A 12,528-nucleotide genomic window follows, 5' to 3' on the forward strand; every position below is an offset into this window, starting at 1 on the left:
GTTCCTATTAGGAGGTAAAACTTCAATATTTGAGGAAGTACACAGTTTTGTGTGTTAGTATTTAGTTAATAGGTTTTAGAGGTGTATTGTGGGTGTGTTTATTTTTTTGTTTGAGGGTTTTCAATAAAACAAAAAGTTTTGTTAAGATGTGACAGGCTCAAATGAATATGCCAAGAAATGACTGTATAAAAGATCAACCTGCAAAACATTAGTGCATGCATGTAACACAAAGCTGGAATTAGACACTTAACAAAAAAGCTGTTACACATAAAAGGTGGGAATAATGACTTTTTAACATAACAACACTTTCTACATTATCTTTAAATATAAATGGTCTAACATATATATACAAAAATAAAGAGTAGTGAACTGTATTAAAATATAGAATGCACATAGCTATGCTATAGGAGACATATTTGGAAAGTACTGAACATATGATTTTGATAAAGGATTTTTTTTCAGGACAGTTATTTGGAGGAATACCTGGGACAAAGGAAAACAACACTACTTACATTAGTTGCAAGGGGAGCTCCAACAGTGATAGAAGATGATAAAAAGATAATGGTAGATCTGTAGTACTAAGGGGCTACTAGCAAGGAAGGAAGATTATGAAAACACAAAAAACTACAAACTTAGAAAAAAATACTGAAGTGATAGTGAGGAAGGAAGATTACACTGGCATGTATTTATATTCTGCCTAAAGTTGTTATAATGGAGCTTAAGAAAATTGTGGAAGAAATAATCAGATTTCAGAAGGGAATATTATGACTCAGGCAACAGAAAGCAGAAAAGGTTGTCACCAACCTTAGTGAGTCTTTAACAATGAAGATTAGAAGAGATTGTGTAAAGGTACTAGAAATAGTTCAAAATTTTTATGAAAGTTTGTACAAACAGAGAAATATGGAAATCAAGAAAAGGTACAAATGGAAATGTTTATGGAGGAATTAAATATGCCAAGGTTAGAGGTAGATGATGTTCATTTACTAACAGTTAGGATAGGAGGAGATCAGATAAAAATGGTGATGTATAACCAATCCACAGGAAATTCCCCAGGAATAAATGGTATTGCTGTGGAAGTTTGAAAGCTAGAGAATAAAATGATAAAGATCTGGAGGGTATTGTTTAACAATACTTTAAGAAGAAGAGAAGCACCCACGTCTTGGAAGAAAGCAGTTGTGGCTGTAATACCTAAAGGGGTAAAGACTCATCAGATCCAGCTTCATGCAGGCCCATTTTAATACTAAACCAGGTGCTGACAAAATTGATAGATATGGATCAATGTGGTTTTGTGGGGGGGGGGGTGAGCAAACATTTGACAACATTAACAGAACACTGATGATCCAGAGGGAAGCAGAATGTAAGAAAATACCACTGGTGTTGGCAGGTCTTGATGTAGAGAAAGCATTTGACAGAGTAAACTGGGAGTTTATGAGCAGGGCAATGGAAACATTTGCATTCACTGATAAAATTATAAGGTTGATTAGGAGGATATATGTGGGATTGGAGGTGAAAATTAAAGTGGGTGGGCTCCTTTCTGATAATTTCTGTTTGAGCAGAGGAACCAGGCAGGGGTATCCTCTTTCTCTTTGTTATTTGTTATTGTTATTCTATATTTAGAAACACTGGCAAAGAAAATAATGGACTCATAAATTCAAGGATATAATTGGTATGGTAGTCAAGAAAAGCTATCTCTATTTGCAGTTGATATGTTTTTATACCTGATAAAACCAGAAAAGGACATTTTATTGTTGTGGAACATTTTGAGTCAGTTTCAAATCTTTTCTGGATACAAAATTAATGAAGCTAAAACAAAGGCAATAGCTGTAAATTATATACTATATACAAATTGTTTCAACACTATCCATATTTGTGGGAACATGATAAAATGAAGTACTTAGTAGTATGGATTAAAACAAATTCTGGTATGGCAGCTAAGGATATATGGGAAGAGACTAAACAAAAAAATTATTTAAAAACTGAGAAATTGGAAGCTCTCTTTTATGGATATGGATAGCAAGATACATGTTTAATACCTTTAGTTTTATACACAGGTCAGGCATATTTTTATCAACCAGAAGAAAAGTTATGGATAGCAATTAATAAAGAGATGAATGATTTTATCTGGGAGGGGAAGATGGCAAGAGTCAAGTGGGTTAAGCTGATTCTTCCAATAGAACATGGAGTTCTGGGATTACTTGATTTGAAGGAGTATTTTAGAGCTATACAGTTAAACTTCCTATACATAGCATAAGCAGAAACCTAGAATTCAAAGTGGAAAGGGATGATGATGAAACGGGGGAAGCTCAAGAAACAAGGAGACACTGGGAATTTAAAAGCAGATACTTAAGGAGAATAACAATACCCATACAGAATATTATATTCCTAAAGTACCAGAAAGTTTTCTAAGAACTAAGCTAACATGGAAATGCATAAAGGAGATTCTCCCAATAGGGATGACTGCAGTTAGATAAACAGACAATAGGCAAGAAGAGTCTGGAATTTATAGGAGAAAATGCCAAAAGAACCAAGGTATTTGGAACAAATAATTAGAGGGGCAAGGTAATAGAATGGAAAGAGGCCAAGCATTTATTTGAACTGCAGGCTAGAGATTGCTTTCTCTATCAAGGATTGAAAGCTGAGTATAGGCAAACAGAAGGAAACAGTGATATTCTAAGCAAAAGACCAGCACTGGTAGGGTTTTTAGTAGAATCTAGAACCAAAGTTGCCCTTAAGAAAGGAATAATTAGCAAAGCATATAAAATATTGCATGATAACTATTACAATCAATCAGAGGAGGTTAGAAAGGATTGGGAAGAGAGACTGCATAAGCAATTCACAAAGAAATAATGGGGGAATATATGTATGTCTCCCAAATATGCAACAAAGTCTAGATGATTTAGGATCTTTGCTTGGAAGTGTTTACATAGGTATTTTTATACCCCAAGTAGATTCCAAATAATTTTTTCCTCAGGTAGATAGCAGATGGTGTGGTGGGGAAGAAAGAGGTAATTGCGAACAAGTTTTCTGGTAGGTTAATGAGATGGCAGACTTTAAAAATTCTCTGCAGACTACTCTGTCAGTAATAATGGGTCAGCAAATTGGTATGAATAAGGAAAGGATTTTTTGAGCTATGATACAGAATCGTATTTTCCTAGACATAGTAAGGTCTTGCTGAGTCTAATTACGATGTCTGCCAAAAAGCAGTTACTAGGATGTAGAAATCAAAGTCAAAACCAACTGCACTAGAAGTAGTGAATATAGTAACAGAGATAATAATAACTGGAATTGGGATCTTTAGAAAAGGGTAGGAACAAATTACTCAGAAAGAAATGGAAAATGTAGAAACAATACATACAGATGAGGAATGAGGTTTAAAAGAATGCAGGATTTGAGTGAGCTGTTTAATGTATGACTAACAGTGACTGGATAGATTATAAGTGATGTATAATGTTTTCAACTAAAAGTATGTCAGTATGGTTTGTTTTTATTTATATAAATGTATGATTACCTATATAATAAGTGATAATTTAATAAATATGTTTCTTGTTTAATTAAAAAAATTAAGTTTTTTTTTTTTTGGTTTTGAACTCTCACTACTAGCTCTGGTCAAATTCTCCAATGCCCCATTTGCTAATCTATCTTGGTTCATCTAAGCTGTAGTCAAGTTTTATGCTTCTGTGCCATAGAGTAGGCATAGGCATCCATTTTTTAATCTGATTCCTCCCTTAGCTCTTGCAGTTTCTCTAACGTTTGTTTATATTGCAAATAAAATTAATGAAATCCTGTTAAACCACACTGAATGAGACACCATAGTCAAATTATCTAGTAACCCTTCTTGAATGTTAATGGTTTGGCAGTTAGTTGCTATGCTGATAGTTAATCTCAGAGCTAGAAAAATAAGACAAAACCAGAAAATTAATTTACAACTTGAATCCTTTTTTCTATCTATAAGCCTGTTCCACTAGACATTATGGATATTTTGCATCAATGAACAAACAGTTGTGTTAATGATTTTGGTACTAGTTAGCCTTGGGATTACTTCCTGTTGTTTGGTTTGAATAAGCAGATGTGTTATTTGCTTTCAGCTAAACTGAAGTCTCCATACAAATATTTACTATCCCTTCAGCCTTGCCTGAAATAATTCTGTCACATTGTATTTTATGCATAAATCTCAACCGTCGCCGATTTTGCAGAACATACTTGATTTTGCCTCATATTTTTGCCCTGTCCCTTGTAATTTTTTGATTTTCTTTAAATCTCTGAGGATTAAAATCACTCAATAATGTCAGACATTCGAGTTTCATAATACTTATTGTTCAGAAAAAAATACATGCTGATGCAAAAAAAAATAGTTCTATTAACTTCTTAAGTGAATTTCAGTAATATTTAAAAATTGTACTTGATTTTGGGCCTCACACTGTTTTTGGTTTGGAAGCTGGGTCCCCATCCCCAGAATTCTCATTTGAGAGCTTCTGTAATGGATCATGAGACCCAGATGAGGGCTTTGCAGTACCACAGCCTATATCTGCCAGCTTGTGTTATTATTTTGTTTTATTTTTGATTTTATTTATTGATATATTTTTAGTTCATGCTTTCTTGATGCTGGGACTACTGAAACAGCATTTTTTAATTTAAGTTAAGTTTGATGTTGGAAGGTCCCAGTGTTAAAAATACTTGAGGATAACAATCTTTGCTGGAATACACATTAAGGTGCTAGGACAAAGATGTATAGACAGTCTGTAACCTATGTAAATGATATATTTTGAAAGTGCAACATTATTGACAACCAGCCTTTTTTGGATGAAAAACATCACCAAGAATCACAAGACCCATGCCATCTATTGATGCTATACAGATTATTCACATTGCACTGGATTCAAAAATCTCAGAAAAAATTGCCTTTCTGTCATGTCAGCATTAAGCCAAAATGTTCTTAAGTCCTGAAAGTTCAAGAGGGTACAGTTTTCAAGTGCAATATTATGTGTAAGTTGTTATGGGTTATGTTTCATTTTTTGTGCTGCTGGATTCAGTATCTTAGAGATGAACATTTTCTCTTGAGCAAGATTTTCTTAATTATGAAAGCTACATATAAAGTTGTTGGCTCATCTTCCACTTTTCTAAATTACTGTACTCAGTCTTGGCTAACTTTAGTTCTGGGAAAAGACATGTTCTTCCTACTGAAATTAATTAGTACACACAGACTATCATCAAATTAAATGAAGAATTTTATTTCAGTACAGAATCCAGCTCATGATTCAGAGGCACTATTTAAATTAAGAATCCTTTGCTTGACTATACTGCTAGTTAAAGCAGCAGCTTTTTCTGCCACAAAAATAGATAAAGATAAAACATATTCACAGCTTTTTACAGCTTGTATTCTTGTGTCTAACAAAAACATCGGTAATTTAAAGTGCATCACTAACACAGAAGGTAACAAAATGGCATGCAGTTATCAAACAATAATCTGGTAAGCATGGCATACTGCAGATAAACCTATGCAAGCTATAAAGTTCAGGTGCACTTCACATACTCTGCCAAATAAACAGTATTAGTATTATTTTGCATGAGTAGTTTGTAGCTCTGTAAAAATAAAGACAGTATAACATCACAAATAACACATTGCTACACAAAGAACAACTGCAGAAAAGCAAAACTTGCAAAACATACAGGCCATATGACCAGTCACCATAAAGAAAGAATCTGTAGGCTATTAAGAGATCAGGGCCTGGAACAGTGTGCCAAAGGTTAACATACAGGAATGTATACTGCAGTATGCAAAGTGCATACACAGTACACCACACGTGGTGAAGGAGCAGCACTCAACCATCAACTAGTAAGGCACATGCAGTCTACAAAGACTTCTTTTTTTAATACCTTTATTGAATTATCACTTAAGACATAGACAAATATAGATTTATTTAAAAGAAAACAAATCATGTTAACATGTTTACAATTACAAACTTTATACATTACATATATTTTATACAATTATCATTAATAAAACTTTAAATTAAATTGATCAATTCCTGACTTTCTTTAAACTTCACCCCTCCCCAAAACATTATTCTGCATGTATTATTCCAACAATTTCCATTTTTTTCTATGTAATTTGCTCCTACCCTTTTCTAAAGATCCAACTTCCAGTTCATTTATCTGTTGCCATACTCAGTACTTCAAATACAGTTAGTTTAGACTTTGAGTTCCATTTTCTAGTAATTTCCATATGGTAGCTACCAGAATTAAACTTAACAAGGCCTTACTACATTTAGGCAATTCAGATCCTGTATTTCTTCTCAAACAAATAAATTCCTTAGTTATTCCCATTTGCTCACTCAATATTTCTCTCAGAGTACCCTGTTTGGAATTTTTAAAGTTTGCCAAGTCATTGCACTCCCAAAACATATTTTGTATCATAGCTCAAAAAACAATTTCATTAGTTAAACCAATTTGCTCACCCAATATTTCTAATAAAGTAGTCTGCATGGAATTTTTAAGTCTGCCAACTCATTACACTCAAGAAAATATGTTCCCAAATTACCTATTTCTTTCCCATCACACCTCCAACATTTGCAATCTACCTGGGGAAAAATTATCTGGAGTCTGCTTGGGGTATAAAAATATCTATGCAAATATTTCCAAGCAAAAATTTTAAGTTTTCCAGCCTTTGTTGCATATCTGGGAGTCGTACATCTGTCCTCCCATTGTTTCCTTGTGAATTGTTCATCCAGTCTCTCTCTTCCCAATCTTTTCTAATTATTTCTGCTTGATTCATATAGTTACTATGCAATATTTTATATGCCCTACTAATTATCTCTTTTTAATAGAAGCTTTTGTTCTAGAGTCAACTATAAAATCTGCTAGAGCAGATTTTTTTACTTAGGATTTCCTCATCCCTTTCTCTTTGCCTACACTCTGATATCAATCCGTGAAAGGGAAGCCAGTCTCTAGTTTGCAGTTCAAATGTCTTACTGGCCTCTTCCCACTCTCTCTTTTATCTTTCTCTCTAGACAGTTGCTCCCAATATCTTGGTTACTTTTCCAGTTGTCTCAAGTAAATTCCATCCCCCTCTTGCCTATTCTCTGTACACCTAATTACATTCATCCCTATCAGAAGAATCTCCTGTCTCCATTCACATGTTGGCTTATTTCTTAGTATACTTTCTGGTAGTTTATTAACATAATATTCTGTATGACTGTTGTTATTCTCCTTAAGGATCTATGTCCAAACTCCCATTCTTTCCTTATTTCTTAAATTATTTATTTATTTATTTTACATTTGTTGACTGGGCTAGTCTAACTGGATACATGTCCATTTTCAGTAGAGGCCCGGGGAGAAAAGTTCCAACCAGATACAGAGACAAATGTGCAATTTTACAGTATACATATTCACAATATAAATTAGTAACATACAGTAAAAGTGAGATGAGATAAAAATACTTTGTGAAAAACCCTAAAAAAAGTAGATGTGTTTAATAATAATAATAATTTTAGTAGAGAGAGCATTAGTAACCAAATTGTGTTGTAACTGTTTGTATATTGGGAGTAATCAGTCAGGGTTGGAGCAGGGGCAAAGCCAGTGGTTCTTTAGATATTCTTTAAGATGCTTTTTGAATAGTTGAGTGGAAGCAAGTGAGGTAGGTTCAGTTGGAAGTTGATTCCAACTTTTTCCCACTGTATTGGTGAAGAGTGAGTCCCCTGCTTTGTTGTTTGATTTGACAGTAGACACTAGGTGTTTGTTTGCTGAGCGAAGTGTAGAGAATTTTTTGTAGGGGGTGATCAAATTAGTGAGGATTGGTGTATTATTGGGGTGATAGAGGATTTTTTGAGTTATAGCAAGTTGCTGATAGAGAAGCTTATTATGCAGTTCAAGCCATCCCAGTTGTTTGAGGTTTTGGCAATGGTGAGTTCTATAGGGGGAATAGGTAGCAAATCTAGCTATGTTATTATAACAGGTGGACAGTTTATTAATGTTATTTCTAGATAGATTAGTATAAATTGGAGAAGCATAGAAGAGGGTAGAGGAAAGGTGGGTCTGAGCAAGAGTAAGTCTTGCTGGGGGGGGTGAGGAAGGGTTTGATTTTATAGAGTGATCCTAATTTTTTGTTGACAGTTTTTATTGTTGAGTTAATATGGTCGTCAAAGCTGAGAGTGTTGTCAATTGTAACTCCCAGTAAGCGGGTTGTGGTATCAGGGACTATATTAGTGCCATTGTTGGAGGTTACTATGAAGTTAGGAGGAGTTGTCTTAGGGGTAGGAGCAAAGAGTAGTAATTTTGTTTTTTTGGGGTTCAGAAGGAGGCGGTGTTGCATGAACCACTTTTCAACACTGTTTAGTACTGTTTGGGTTTGGAGTTGGAGAGAGTTGATGGATTTGGCAGTGCAAATTAATGTTGAGTCGTCTGCATATTGGATGCAAGTGGCTTGTGGAATATTGGTATGTAGGCTGTTAATAAATAGTGAGAAGAGAAGAGGACCTAAAATAGAGCCTTGAGGTACTCCTATGTTCACAGGGAGGGAAGAAGAAAGAGTATTATTCCAAAGGACTGCCTGCTGTCTGTTTTCAAGATAGGATTTAAACCAATTAATTGATTGTGAGTCAAGTGAATGGGCTTTCAGGGTTTCAATGAGTAAGTTGTGGTTCACCATGTCGCAGGCCTTTGAAAGGTCTATAAATAGAGCAGAAGAGAAAGTATTGTTGTTACGATTTTCGTTAATAGAGTTAGCAAAGGATAGTAGGGAGGCTATTGTGCTGTGGAATGGTATAAAACCATGTTGGCAGTTGGCAAGTAGATTATTATGGATAAGGTGGTTTAGTAGTTATTTGTGTATACATTTTTCCATTATTTTAGCAATTGGTGAGGGTAAGGCTATTGGCCTAAAATTTGATAGCTCAGTAGATGTGCCACCTTTGTGTAGGGGGATGATATGGGAAACTTTCCATTTGGATGGGATTTTACTTTCAGAGATAGTTCTGTTTATAAGGCTGGAGATGGGGTAGGCAATGGATTTAGCTGCTAGTTGCAGGAATTCTGCTGGAAGGCAATCAGCAGAAAGGGTGCAGGGTCTAAGTTTTTGGAGGAGTTTAGAAATGATGGATGTAGGAACAGGTTGTATATGAAAAGTGGGAATTGTAGGATTAGGGTTGTTTAGAGGTGATGTGGTGTTAGAAGGTATTGAGTTGGCAAGGGTTAGAATGGCTTCAGTAAAGTAGTTATTGAAAGCATTTGGAATCAGGTTGGGGTTATTTTGGAATCCAGAAGGTGAAGGATACCACCAACGTCATCATTATCCATTTCTATTTTGAATTGTAGCTTTCTGCTTGTGTTATGTATAAGAGCCTTAATTATGTGGCTCTAAGATATCTCTTCAAATAAGGTAATCCTAAATCTCATTGTTATATCAGGAGGATTCAACTCTTTATTAATTACTGTCTACAACTTCTCTGATTGATAAAAATATGACTGACCTTTGTATAAAATTAAAGGGACTAAACACATTTTAACTGCTTGTATCTTTTTATCCATATCAACAGGCAAGAGCTTCCAGGTTCTCAGTTTTTATATTATGTTTTGTTTAGTCTCTTCCAACATATCCTTAGCTGCCATAACTTAATCCTTTTAGTCCATACTCCCAACCACATCATTTTATCATGTCCCCATAAATACGGATATTTTTGAACAAATTTATGTATGGATACATAGTCTATAGCTATAGCATTTGTTTAATCTTTATTAATTTTATATCCCAAGAAAAAAGGAATTGTCTCTAAATGTACCATGACACTGACATGTCCTTTTCTGGTTCTATAAGGTACAAAATAGCATCATCTGCAAATAAAGACAACTTTTCTTGAACTCAACACCAGTTATATCCTTGAATTTCTAAATCCCTTATTTTCTTTGCTAATGGTTCTAAATATAACAAAAATAACACAGGGAAAAGAGGATACCCTGCCTGTTTCTTCTGTTCAGACACAACTTATCAGAGAAGAACCTTCCCACTTTGATTTTTTTTAATTTTGGCTCTGATACCTCATATATCCTTCTAATTAAGCTTATTATTTTATCAGGAAATGCAAATGCTTCTACTTACCATACTCAGAAAATCCCAGCTTACTCTGTTGAATGCCTTCTCTACATCAAGACTCACCAATAACAGTGGCATTTTCTTACATTATGCTTCCATCTGGATCATCATTGTTCTGTTAATGTTGTCAAATGTTTGCCTCCCCTCTATAAAACCACATCGGTCCATATATATCAATGTTGGCATTACCTTTGCCATTTGTTTAGCCATTATATACATAAAAGATGTATAATCATGATTTAAATTGAAATGGGCCTTTAAAGCTGGAGCAGATGGATCTTTACCATCTTTAGGTATTACAGCCATCAGAACTTTCTTCCAGATTGTTGGTGCCTCTCCTTATTTTAAAATACTGTTAACCAAAACCTTCCACATCTTTATCACTTTTCTCCCTCTTTGCTTCTAAACTTCCACTGGAATATGATGTATTCCTTGTGATTTTCCTGTCGCTTGGTTATACATCACCATTTTTATCTTACCTCCTTCTGTCTTAACTGTTAATTGTTTTTTTTAATGCCTTATTGAATTATCACTTGTAACATAGGCAAATTTACATTTATGGAAAAGTAATCAAACTGCATTAACAAATTAACAGTAATAAACATTATACTTCACATATATTGCTATATATCACATAACCTAAGCAACATTACATAAATTATTCCTGTCCCCTTTTTTTGAAACAAGAAACATCTTTATTAAACCATCACTTATGACATAAGAAATTATACATTTACATAAATGAAAACAGACCACACAAACACAATCCTAGTTGCAGCCATTTTACATAGCAAACCATACTGACACACCCTGAGTTGCAAACATTATTCATCACTTATAATCTACGCAGTCATTTTCAGTAAAACATTACATAGCTCATTTAAGTCCTGTCTTCTTTTAAACCTCATTCTCCTCTGTATATATTGTTCCCACAATTCCACTTTTTTCCTATGTAGTTTGCTCCTACCCTTTTCTAAAGATCTCATTTCCAGTTGTTTTATCTCTGATACTATATTCACTACTCCTAATATAGTGGTTTCGATTCTGATTTCAATTTTCTAGTAATTGCTTTTTTGGCAGCCACCATAATTAGACACAGCAAGGCCTTACCATGTCTAGGCAATTCCAATTCTGTATCACAAGTCAGGAAAAAAATCATCTCCTTTATCACAACAATCTGCCCATCCAGCATCTCCAACAGTCCATCTGGCAGGAAACCCTTAAAGTCCACCAACCCACCACACTCCCAGAAAATATGTTCCCAAGTACCTCCTTCTTCCCAGTCACACTGCCAACATTTACTGTCTACCTCAGGAAAAATTCTCTAGAGTCTTCTTGGGGTATAAAAATATCTATGTAAACATTTCCAAGGAAAAATCCTAAATCTTCCAGATTTTGTTGCATATTTGGGAGACATACATATATTCTCCCATTTTTTGTGTGAATTGCTTTTCCAGTCTCTCTTCCTAATCCTTTCTAACCTCCTCTGATTGATTCTTACAGTTATGCAATATTTTATATGTTCTACTAATTATTCCTTTTTTTTAATGACAGCTTCTGTTCTATATTCTACTAAAAACTCTATCAGTGCTAGTCTTTTGTTTAGGACCCCCTATTTATTTCTCTTTGCCTATACTCTGATATCAATCCTTGATAGGGAAGGCAATCTCTAACATGCAGTCCAAATACATTTTTGGCCTCTTCCCATTCTGTCACCTTTCCCTCTCTGATTATTTGCTCCCAATACCTTGGTTCCTTTGCCACTTTTCTCCAATAAAGTCCACCCCCCTCTTGCCTATTGTCTATATCCCTAATTGCAGTCATCCCTATTGGTAGAATCTTCTTTCTCCATTTCCGTGTTGGCTTAGCTCTTAGAATAGTTTCTGCTACTTTATGGATATAATATTCTGTGTGACTACTGTTATTCTCCTTAAAGGCCTTCATAAAAATCCAAGTCTCTCCTTGTTTCTTGAGCTTCCCCCCTGTTTCAACATAGTCCCTTTCCACTTTGAATTATAGTTTTCTGCTTGTGCTATGTATAGGAACCTTAAATGTGTAGCTCTGAAATACCCCTTCAAATTGGGTAATCCCAGTCCCCCCTGGTCTACTGGAAAAATCAACTTATTCCACTTGACTCATGCCATCTTCCCCTTCTAGATAAAGTCCCTCAGCTCTTTATTAATTGCTATCCACAACTTCTCTGGTTGATAAAAATATGCCTGACCTGTGCATAGGACTAAAGGAATTAGAAACATTTTGACTCCTTGTATCTTACTATCCATATCCATATAACAAAGCTTCCATTTCTCAGGTTTTGTATTATCTTTTGTTTAGTTTCTTCCCACATATCTTTAGCTGCCACTCCAGAATAATTTTAATCCATACTCCTAAATACTTCATTTTGTCGTGTCCCATAAATAGTTATATTGCTGAATTAATTTGTG

This window comes from Protopterus annectens, chromosome 4.part1 (assembly GCF_019279795.1).
Source record: "Protopterus annectens isolate FY-2018-M chromosome 4.part1, PAN1.0, whole genome shotgun sequence".
NCBI lineage: Eukaryota > Metazoa > Chordata > Ceratodontiformes > Protopteridae > Protopterus > Protopterus annectens.